This window comes from Gopherus evgoodei, chromosome 9 (assembly GCF_007399415.2).
Source record: "Gopherus evgoodei ecotype Sinaloan lineage chromosome 9, rGopEvg1_v1.p, whole genome shotgun sequence".
NCBI classification, from domain to species: domain Eukaryota; kingdom Metazoa; phylum Chordata; order Testudines; family Testudinidae; genus Gopherus; species Gopherus evgoodei.
The window spans coordinates 6,700,790-6,712,426 of NC_044330.1; positions in this window are offsets into that span (position 1 = coordinate 6,700,790).

Genomic DNA, 11,637 nt, shown 5'->3' on the forward strand with positions numbered 1-11,637 from the left:
GAACAGGAACAGGGACACAGGCAAGGCTCTGTGATGTCAGGGCTGGGAAGAGGGACACTGAGGAAGGAAATTGGAATCATTGCTTGCTGGAAATTCACCCCAATAAACATCAAATTGTTTGCAACTTCGGACTTCAGGTATTGCTGCTCTCTGTTCAGGTGAGAAGGACCAGGGAATGGGAGGGTGAAGGGATAAGACCTCTGACAGGGGACATCACTACCCGTGCCCACTGATGGGCATCTTGGGGAGGCTTCAGAGATTCCTTCACCCTTCACTGTCTCTTGTGAGGCACCTGCAGGAAATGAGCCAGACCACAGTTGTTTTCTGCCCTGCTACAGGCAGGCCGTGTGCCTGTGCAGTTCCATAGCGCTACAGATTTCATAGCATACCTCACAGGAACACGTTGCCACCTCCAGTGAGGTGGGGTAGCTTAGCTACAGAGACATCTGGTCAACCTTTGAAATCACCCCCTTCCCACCCTTCCCCGATCAGCCTCTGCCTGCTGTGTCACAGAGGTCGCTCCCATTCTCCAACCCCAAACCCCATTTTTCAACCTCTCCCCGGGTCCATATCAAGTCCCTTGACTTCTGGGATTTTTCCAGAGCTCCTTAACATCCCAGACAGCACCCCTGCGCAGCCCTCTGCGGAGACATGCAGAGACTAGGTGCTGAGCTGACAGACATCTGCATTCCCCCGTCTTCCAGGAGACTGTCTAGAAATGGGGAGAATGACCTTTAGCAATGCTAAACAGCTGCCTTCAAATGCTTCACTCCCCAGACAGACCTTGCCTGCTAGATGAGCCTCATTCTGTAAGTATCCCTTTGCTTGGGATGAGAAAAGTCCTTGACAGATCTCCATAACTCAGCGTTTCTCTCCTTTTTGCCCTATATTAAATCTCATTTATGGACAGATACCAGCCTAGCTACCATACAGCACTTTTCCTCAGTAGAACTCAAAGCATTTTACAAAGGAAGCCAGTAGCTTTATTCCCATGTTACAGACGGGGAAACTGAGGCACGGAGCAATGGGGTAGTAACTTGCCCAAGGTCACTCAGCAGACCATAGCAGAGCCAAGACTAGAACCCAGGTCTGCTGAGTTGCAGTCCATTCCAGTTCTCTGGTTGTGATGCTACATTGCATTCAGGGCCCCATTACAATAGTTATTACTATTAGTTGTATTTCGGTAGCACACAGAGGCTCCAGATGAGATCAGGACCTCACTAGGCAAGGCATTGTACAATCATAGGCTCTGATCCAGGCCACAGAATAGACCTGGTCCCTGCCCTGACGAGCTCTCAGTCTAAGAAATGGGTAATTATGGAGTGCCCTGGCCATGGGGAAGTTCCTATGTAACCCCAAGCAGTTAGTAGTTGGATTCTGCCCTGAAGCAGGAAGGATTTCAGTCCTTTATAATTTTCCATTCGATCTTCATATAGTTGTAGATGTTCACATTATCCATATAAATAAATATCTAATCCTTTCTGGGATCTCGCTATGCTTTTGGCTCAAGGATGCCTTGTGGCAGAGAGTTCCACAGGCTCATGATGTGTTGTGTAAATAAGTATGTTATTAGCTTTAAATACATTTAAAGCTCTCATTCTCTGGTCTCTTCATTCTTGTAAGCAGGAGTGCCCAATGTACCCACTCTGTGATGGACCCTCTTAATCTCTAAACTAACCCATCCGGATCATCTCATTCCTTCTATGGTTGTCTCACCAGGCTTCCAATCATTTTCACCACCCATCTCCAGAACCCCTTGTCCTCTGCTTTTTTGTAACATGATGACCAGAATGGAGCACAGTCCCCCCTTCCTACTTATGTTCACTTTCCCTTCCTGGCACTGCTGCTGGTACATTTGTGTTTCCAGTGAAACCTACAAGGGGAAATTAAAATTCTCCTCCAAAATCCTATTTCCCCCAGGAAAACAGTTCTCATGCGATTAGGTTTTGTGCCCCTACTTCTTGTGTTACAAGCACTAGTGGTTGGGTTGAACTTCTCACCCGGGGTCCTTCAATTTTGATATCTCTTGGAAGGCAGCTGATTCCCCAGCTCCATGATGTGCTATTAACTCCTTGTGCTGCCACAAACTGGCACAGACAACACCTGGCTGCTTCCCATGTACGTGGCAACTATACTTAGCATGGATATAGAGTGCTCATGAGAGTGGGTGAGCATCCCCGTCCCCATGTTATACAAGGGGAAATCGAGGCACGGAGTAGCTGAGTGACTGGCCCAAGCTTGTGGCATGAGTCAGTAGCAGAGCTGGGAATAGACGCAAGGTCTCCTGACTCCTAGTTCCCTAGCCTACCCAGGGGATAGAGAAGTCAATACTTCTTTCAGATCAGAGATATGGAGGACAAGCAAGGAATAGATAGATAGATAGATAGATAGATAGAGGCGGTGGATGGGGATAGATAGATAGATAGATAGATAGATAGATAGATATGGCAGCAAAGGCCCTGCTAGGATGCAAAGGGAAAGCCAGACCCATATCAGGTAGATTCCTGGACTTCTGGGACCATTTCCACCCCTGCAATAATTCAGGCCACTCCGTGTATGGTGGCCACTAGTCCCCACACACCAGCATTCCCCAAGCTGTGCAGCTGAGCTAAATACGCAGTGGAACAGATGGTTAAGCATAAGGAGTTAACTCATGTTGCTAAGCATAACTGTTACTTACCCATCTGTTCTCACCTGTATTTAGCTGGGACACTCTGATTACGTTTCCCAGTCCTGAAGAGCTCTGTGTAAGTTCAAAAGCTTGTCACGCTCATCAACAGAAGTTTGCTCATTAAAAGATAATACTTCACCCGCCTTGTCTCACTCAAAGCCTGGAACCAACGGGACTACAACACCACTGCAAACAAGCTCTGGTTACTGGTCATATTACAAGAATCAATCAGATTAATTTGTAGGTTTTGGTTGGATATTAGGAAAATCTTTTTAACTCTAACAAGCCCTGGAGCGGGTTACCTAGGGAGGTGTAAAATCCCCGTCACTGGAGGTTTTTAAGAACAGTCTGACCAGGGTTGGTCTAGGTTTATTTGGTCCTGTCTCTCAGGGCAGGGGGATGGATTAGATGACCTCCCAAGGTCCCTTCCAGCCCTACGTTTCTCTGATGCCATATCTATATGACTCCCCTGCCGTTTTGCATAAATCCTGGAGGTGGGGCCAAACCTTGGGATTCAAATCTCAGTTCCGAGTGGGACTGTGCACACCCCACAACATTGTGGAGAGTTCAGATTTGGGGTCCTGGTTTGGCCCATTTGAGGCTGAGGTGCTAATTCTGATGTTTGGCTGCTGGTTCTCCCTTTCTCGGTTTTGAATTACCCACCGTTTGGGGAGTTAAACTCAGGGGTACCATTTAACCTTGACATAAAGAGAGATCACATTTGGATCTGGTTCCTATTGAGGTTCTGAGCACTCCTGGTGTTTGCAGAGGTTGAGTTCTGGGGTTCTGGAGATCATAACTTTCCAGTCTGGAGTTGGGTTCACACTGCCAGTCTCCCACCCCCAAAACTCACGGGCCGAGATTTGACATTTGGGGCCACTTCCCATACACGCCTCTTCCTGCACTTCTGATGCTTTAGGAATTGGCCTTGAAGGGGTGGAGATGGGGTGGTGTGAACACCACTCCGGCTCTGCATCAGGAGACGCCTCCCTGGGCCATTCTCAGGGTAGAAGATTCAGACTCCTCACTGGCACTCAACAGGGTGAGTGACACCCCTTGTCTCCCCATCCTGCACTCTGCAAGGCAGCTGGACACTCTTTGGTCTCGTCTCATTAGCATCTCCAAGTCTTCCCCTCACACCTCCCCTAGGCCTGGCACATCCTCCCAGTCCTGTGCACCATACAACCTCTCTCGCCTTCAGATCCCTGGCCAGGACTCCTGAGGGGAAGGGTAAGAGGAAGGCAATGCCGCCTTCCCACTCTGCTCTCTGCGCCACCACACCGGCCCACTGACACTGACCTATCATGTCTCTCCTCTGCATCTCGAAGGCTTTCCTGATCTCCCAGGCATCTACAGAAAGGGAGACCCCCAGCCCTGGATCCCAAATCACCGTGCACACAGCTGGGCTCTAAACCGGATCAGCACCTGCCACAGGGCCTCTCTGTTGTAGCCTTCCCTAACCTCCCCCAGCCTTTTGCTGTGCTATGTCTCCTCATGACTGTGGGTTTCTCAGAGCAAGGCACCCGACTGTTTTGTTTGTCTGTAAAGAGCCATGTGCCCCTCTGTCTCTGGAGAGCCGATAAATAACAGTGCTAGATCTTTTCCCCATTTCAGCGTGAGCCCTTGGAGAGGTCGGTAAATCAGCTGGGCTCGGCTGGCACGCGGCCCGGAAGCAGGTGTCAGAGTTTTCATGCGGCGCTGGTGGACGGCCTTTTATCATCTTTCCTCCCTGAATCTATTGGTCTCCTTTATTTTGGTTCAATCTACCACCCTGAAACCTGGAGGCATCAGTAGAATTGCCTATTTGCAGCTTTGATGTCTGCTTTGCATCGTTCAGATGATTTAAACAAGTCCCCCAAAGGCAGATCAATGAAGAAAACCTGAAGAGGAAAATAAATGGGCTGCTGCCTTGTTTGGCTTCTTTAGGAGGTAGGCAGAAAACCTGACAGGTTTGTTGTTTTCCCTTGGGCTCGCTTTTCCCTTTGGAAATATCAGCCATGTCGAGACGTGATTTCCTTGTGAACTGAGTGCGCCTCGCCGGAAGGGGCAGGACAAAGGGATTTTTAACATGAGATCTTTTCTCCCACCTGTTGCTCTGCCATTTGAGTTACACAGGTGTGAGCAACAGCAAAGTACAAATAAAATCCACCTTAAGAGAGCGGTTTAGGCAGCAAACGCTTCCCCTCGATGTCAGTCGGGGTTCGGTCTCTGGGTGTTTGTGCTGTCATAGCCCCCCCTGCCCCTGTGCTCCAGTTGCCTATAGGGTCATTTGGGAAAACAGGGATAGCTCAGCCCCCCATTTCTCTTTGCCGCCCTCTGTTCGTGTGCAACAACTTATCAGCTGACCACAGAACTACGGGGTGGCCTCACATCAGTCTCAAGGCATCACCCAGTCTTATCCAGCAGGTAACCCATCTCCTCATCTGCTCCCCAGCCGAATGATACCCGCATCAGTTCTGCCTCATTTAATCCCTGTGCAGTGAGTCTTTGGGAGGAATTGGATGGGCTAGTGTCCTTTCTCTTTGCCATGCGATAGTACATGTAGGCTCCGCCAAACCTGGTAGCACAAAGACTACCCTCTGGATGGGGATTTATACAGATAAGGGAGTGCCATTCCCTCCTCCGGGCTCCCCTTTGTCTGCGGAGATCCTAGTGTAATTCCGGGGGGATGCAGAACTGGCCCCGACACGAGCTGAGACAGATCCTTTTAAAAAAGCAGCTAAGAGTATTACTAGGAAGGCTTGGGAAGAAATCATTAAGGCTCTTTCACCCTATTTCGCACTTTGCACCATCATTGACACCAGTGCAAAATGCTACCACTAGTGAGTGAGTGGAGAATTCTGAATTGCACCAATTTTCATTCCCTCTGCTCGGGCATAACATTCCTCCCCAAAGTGCAGGTGAGTGGGGTCCTAAAGCACCGTTGTGCTCTGAAAAGGGACAGAGGATTTGGCTCTCTGTCTGTCACACCTCTGTGGCAAATGTGGTCAGTTTCCCTGGGTTTCCAGACAGCTAGTGTCTCAACCCCTCCTGGGCATCCTTCTATGGCTCTGGTCATTGCATCAGTGTCAACCCTCTTCCCAATGCTGCTCTTTTCTGGGGCCCCACGGGGCATTTGTCCTGGGCTCCCTCCTTTTTCTGCTAGTCTACACCGTCTGTCTGGGTGATCTCATCTGGTCATGTGGCTTTAACTACCATCTGTACACCACCACTCTATAAAACTACCCCTCCCCAGCCCATCTGTCCCCCTCCATCCCCTCTGGAGCTCATAGACTTTAAGGTCAGAAGGGATCATCATGATCATGTAGTCTGGTCTCCGACAGGCCACAGAACCTCCCCCCCCCCCCGCCTTAGCCTCTGGCCAGTCTCTGCGACAGCTCCTCTGGGATGTCTCACTGGGTATTGTGGGCAGTAAGTTCTGATTTCCAGACGCCAGACACAACCCTCCCTTAGCTCCATCCAACCCCCTAGGAGATATCAGTGGAGCTACCCAGAGGTGGCTGCTTTGTAAGGCGAGTGCCGGGCCCTTGGCGGATGACTGCTGGCAGCGCTTCCAAATTGGGCTAGAAAGGAAGAAGGGCTGTCAGGCACTCGATGCTCGTGCTATGGGTTCCCAGAGACCCAGCACCCCAAAAGCAGCAGAGCCTATATGGGCCTTGGTTCCAGCAAACCACGCTGAGTGTCTCCTGGGATGCTGCCTATAAACGATTTTACATCCCAGTTAATCGCATTAGGGGGCCCTCAAGCTTCATTCGAGCAGCAGTTGTTGCTTAATGAAAAGTATTGACTGACTTGAGGTGTATGTCACCGCTCAGCACTAGCCCTTGATAAATGGCTGGGTAATAGTCATCAAGGGGCAATTACTTGCTCCCAAACACATCACCCTGTTGGCTGCAAACGGGCGAGCAGTGGGAGGAGAGGAACCTTGGCTGGAGCGTTCCCACCCAGAGCTCCTGTTCTTCTCTGCACCAGTGATGGATGGCAGATTAAGGGAGAGGAAACGAGATCAGTATTGATGCTCGTGGCAGCGATTGTTTCCTCTGAGAGATGTTTTGCCAACACAGGGCCGCGTCCTGCTGATTGCGATGGGAATTGGGAGAAGCCAGTGGGAAGCGAAGGGGATCGGGCCAGAGAATAGTGCTGGGAGGGCTGGATTGTGGCTTTCCCCTTCCTTCATCAGCACCCCCTGAATGATCCAGGACTCCTCGGGCTCCAAAACCAGGGTGGGAAGGTCACAAGAAAGAAGGCCCTTCACCAAGCTCCCTGGCAGGGCGCTGTGGGTAGCTGCTGATGGGGCCAATGCACAGAGTAACGGTTTTCCTTTTGCTGCGGGTGGCTTTGTCGACACGCAGGGCTCTGTGCTTGGGTGCCCTGTACAGCGGTTGCTGCTTCTGCAGCAGAACATGCTGATACAGGGGAAACATGGGTTCTTCTCGCAGCACCATGACTCCCAGCTTTGAGGCTGGATCCAAGAGAAATGCGGCCTGTGTGGGGCTCAGAGAGCCCCTCCAAGCTGCAAGGATAATGTAACCCAGCCATTGCTCTGACAGGCAAAGGCCACGGGGCAGGGATGGGCCTCATCCAGAAGCCCAGGACGGAAGGGCTCCGAACCCACAGCCCAGCTAAGTTCACGAGGCTCCCCCCACCCCAGGGCTCTAAATCCCAAAAAGTGACTTCTTCCTGCAGGAGCAAACCCAGATGCATTGCTCCCTAGCAAGCCAAAGGGATGAGTGGTGGGGGGAGCCACTGAGGCAGTCTCTGCATTGGGAGAAGGCCTCAAAACTAGTCCCCTGGTGGAAACCCCAAAAGGGCAGGAAAGTTTGGAGCTGGAGCCAGACTAGGCCATCCTTAACCCTCTCCCTGTCAGCTACAAGGCAGGATCCATGCACCCCGTCATGCAGCCTCTTTCCCCTCCCAACCCCCCAGGCTAGGAAGTTTGGTTTGGTTTTCAGTCTTCTGGCACTAGTGTCAACTTTTATGGTGACCCCAGAAGCGTTCCTCTGCTCTGTACGCAGCAGGGATCCTTGGGGTGGGAGCGGGGAGAATAGGGGAACACTTTGCAGGCATTGGTGGCAGTGCTGGAGAGCTTAGGGTCACAGCAGCCTGGGCTCTCTCTGGAGGAATCTGCTATGGCCCCGGGAAAGGAGGAGAAAGAAGGAACAGGGTTCTGCATGGCCAGCCCTGAACTTCCATGTTCATGCTGCCTATGGGTCTGATTCTGCTCTCTGTTCAGAAACTGGGGGTCACGCCATGCAGAGGGCATGGGCCCTCCATAGGTTTGCACCAACTCTTGCCCCAAGTGCCCTGCACTACGGAGGAACCGCCTGAATTCAGAAACAACCCAGACAGAAGCTCCTGTAGTCATCTTCCCGCATTGTTTCTGGGACATGAAAACAGGGTCTGGGATATGCTTTGTGGGCCTGACCCAGGATGCACCAAAATCAGGGCAAAGGCACCGCTAGTGGCTGTGGGCTCAGGCTCTTTGAGAAGAGAAACGGCTGATTAGCAGCGGCTGATTGTCTCCTACCAGATGAGAAGGATGCTCCATGGTGCCTACACACCTCAAGGGTGGATTCAAATGAGATCAGGGAGCTTCTCAAAATTCTCCATGGTGCAGGCACTGGTTGGGCAGAGCTCTTTGGGACGAGCAAGGGTTGCATCTCAGGTGGCATTTCAGTGTCTGAATATTTCATCCTCTTTGTGGGCTGGGAGATCACAGGGGAATCGAGAGAATTGATCTGAAGGAATAATTGATTGCCCCTTTCCAACTCAGAGAAGCGCAGCTGCTTAAGCCGCACTCCTTGACATTTGGTGACATTTTCTGAACGCTGCGTTTGAAGGGCTGGCTACAGATCGTTCACTCACAACCCAGTGCAGCTGCTCTGGATTATTGGGGGTACTTCCGAGGCCACGGCCCCAGCAAGCGACACCAGGACACTGTGGTGTATGGTCTGGGGTCTGGAAGGGGCAGCAGCAGGGGCCTGCATGTTCGAGGGTTAGGGTCTGTACTGTGTCATTTACAACCGTCTAACCAGCTCCTGGCCCAGAGGTTGAGCTGGCTCCTCTTGCACATAGAGCTGAAAGCACTTCACCTCCTTATGCCCATAGGCACCAACTCCATGGGGAAAAAATGGTGAGTGCCCAGTACTCACCTATCAGCTGTTTGGCGGGCCCCACCGATCAGCTCTTCCCCCTCCCCCAGTGCCTCTCGCCCACCACCCCTCAGGGGGAGATGGAGTGGGAGCGGGGCCTCAGGATCGAGCAGGGGTGGAGCACCCGGGGGAAAGCTGAAAGTCGGCATCTGTGCTTATGCCCACTTTATAGGTGGAGAAACTGAGACAGAGATGAAGAGACTTGCCCAAGATCACACAGTAAGTCAGTGTCAGGGACAGAAACAGCTCCCAGGAGTCCTGACTCTCAGTCTGGTGCCTCATGCACTGGGGAATGCTGCCTCCTTTAAGACAATCATCCAGATAATAATCATTAGAAACCGGAAGTCAGAAAACAAAGCCAGTCACTGAACGGTGACTTGGTGAATTTGGACAAAGATACAGTCTAAGGTCCTGACCCCAAGCCCACTGAAAACAGCCGCAAGGCTCCCACTGCCGATTGGATTATGCCCTACAGGAGCAGCAGGGATCAGTTACGGGATTATAGGCCCGTTTACTGGGGGGGTTAGGAGCAAGCGAGGGCAGTGTGAGGCCCAGTCTGCTTCACTTTATTTGCTCAGGAATGCCAGGGAAGTTTCTCCTGCTAGTATCAATATTATCACAGCACAAATCTGGCAGCACTGCATGTAAGCTAACCGTGCTTCGGGGCAGTGGCTTTAAAAAAGGCAGGATTCCTGTCGTGAAAACAGGAATGGCCATATTGAGTCAGACCAATGGTCCATCCAGCCCAGTATCCTGTCTTCCAACAGTGGCCAGTGCCAGATGCTTCAGAGGGAAGGAACAGAGCAGGGCAATTATTGAGTGATCCAGCCCCAGCATCTGGCAGTCAAAGGTTTAGGGACACCAAGTGCATGTTGTTCCATCCCTGACCATCCTGGCTAACCACCATTGATGGACCTATCTTCCATGAACTCATCCAGTTCTTTTTTTAACTCAGTTATGCTTTTGACCTTTACAACATCCCCTGGCAAGGAGTTCCATAGGTTGACTGTGCATTACATGAAGTAGTTCTTCCTTAGGTTTGTTTTAAACTGGCTGCCTATTAATCTCATTGGGTGACCCCTGGTTCTTATGTTTTGTGACAGGGTAAATAACACTTCCTTATTCACTTTCTCTATACCAGTCATAATTTCATACACCTCTATAATATCCTCCCTAAGTTGTCTCTTTTCTAAGATAAAAAGTCCGAGTCTTTTTAATTTCTCTTCATATGGAAGCTATTCCATACCCCTAATCATTTTTGTTGCCCTTCTCTGTACTTTTTCCAATTCTAATTTATCTTGCTTGAGATGGAGCGACCAGAACTGCTCGCAGTATTCAAGATGTGGGTGTAGCATGGATTTAGATAGAGGCAATATGATATTTTCTGTCTTATTATCTCTCCCTTTCCTAATGGTTCCTAACATTCTATTAGCTTGTTTGACTGCCATCGCATACTGAGCAGATGTTTTCAGAGAACTATTCACGATGAAGCTGAGATCTCTTGCTTGAGTGGTAACAGCTATTTTAAACCGAGTCATTTTATATGTATAGTGAGGATTATGTTTTCCACTGTGCATTACATCGCACCTATCAACAATAAATTTCATCTGCCATTTCGTGGCGCAGCAGCCTAGTTTTGTGGGATCCATTCGTAATTCTCCACAGTTGGCTTTGGATTTAACTATCTTCAGTAACTTAGTATCAGCTACAAATTTTGCTACCTCACTGTTTATGCACTTTTCCAGATAATTTGTGTTGAACAGCACTGGTCCCAGTACAAATCCTTGAGGGACACCACTATTTATGTGTCTTCATTTTGAAAACTGGCCATTTATTCCTACCCTTTTTTTCCTATCTTTTAACCAGTTACTGATCCCCGAGAGGATCATCCTTCTTATCCCATGACTGTTTACTTTGCCTAAAAGCCTTTGGTAAGGGATCTCATCAATGGCTTTTTGAAAGTCCAAGGACATTATGTCCACTGAATCCCCCTTCGCCACATGTTTATCGACTCCCTCCAAGAATTCTAATAGACTGGTGAGGCATGATTTCCCTTCACACAAGCCTTATTGACTCTTCTCCAACAAATCGCGTATATCTACGTTTTGGATCACTCTGTTCTTTACTATAGTTTCTACCAATTTGCTTGGTACTGAAGTTTGGCTTACCAGCCTGTAATTGCCAGGATCGCCTCTGGAGCCTTTTTAAAAGACAGCGTTACATTAGCTATCCTCCAGTCATCTGGTACAAAGGCTGATTTCAGTGATGGGTTACATACCACAGTTAGTAGTTCTGCAATTTCATATTTGATTTTTGTCAGAATTTTTAAGTGAAACCCATCCGATCCCAGGGACTTACTACTATTTAATGTATCAGTTTGTTCCAAAACCTCCTCTATTGACACCTCAACCTCGGACAGTTCCTCAGATTTGTCACCTAAAAAGCCTGGCTTGGGTGTGGGAATCTCCCTCACATATTCTGCAGTGAAGACCGATGCAAAGAGTATTCATTTAGCTTCTCTGCTGTGACTGCTCTAGGGAAAGTCAAGGCAGGGTGCAATTGAGTTTATATTGAATAGAGACAGTGGGTCAGGGGAGAGCAGCGGAGAGAGAAATAATTTGAGCCCAACTAATGAGAATGGTTGTGGGTTTGTTTTAATTCTCAAGTTAAGTGACAATCAGCTCATGCACACCAGAGAGACCCACAGAGAGAAAAACCCCGAACTTGCCCCAGTGTGGATGGCCTGGGGTAGCTGCTGATATCAGAGGAGAGGCTGCTGCGCTGGGGAAGGTCCGGGACGAGGTGGTGAAAGGA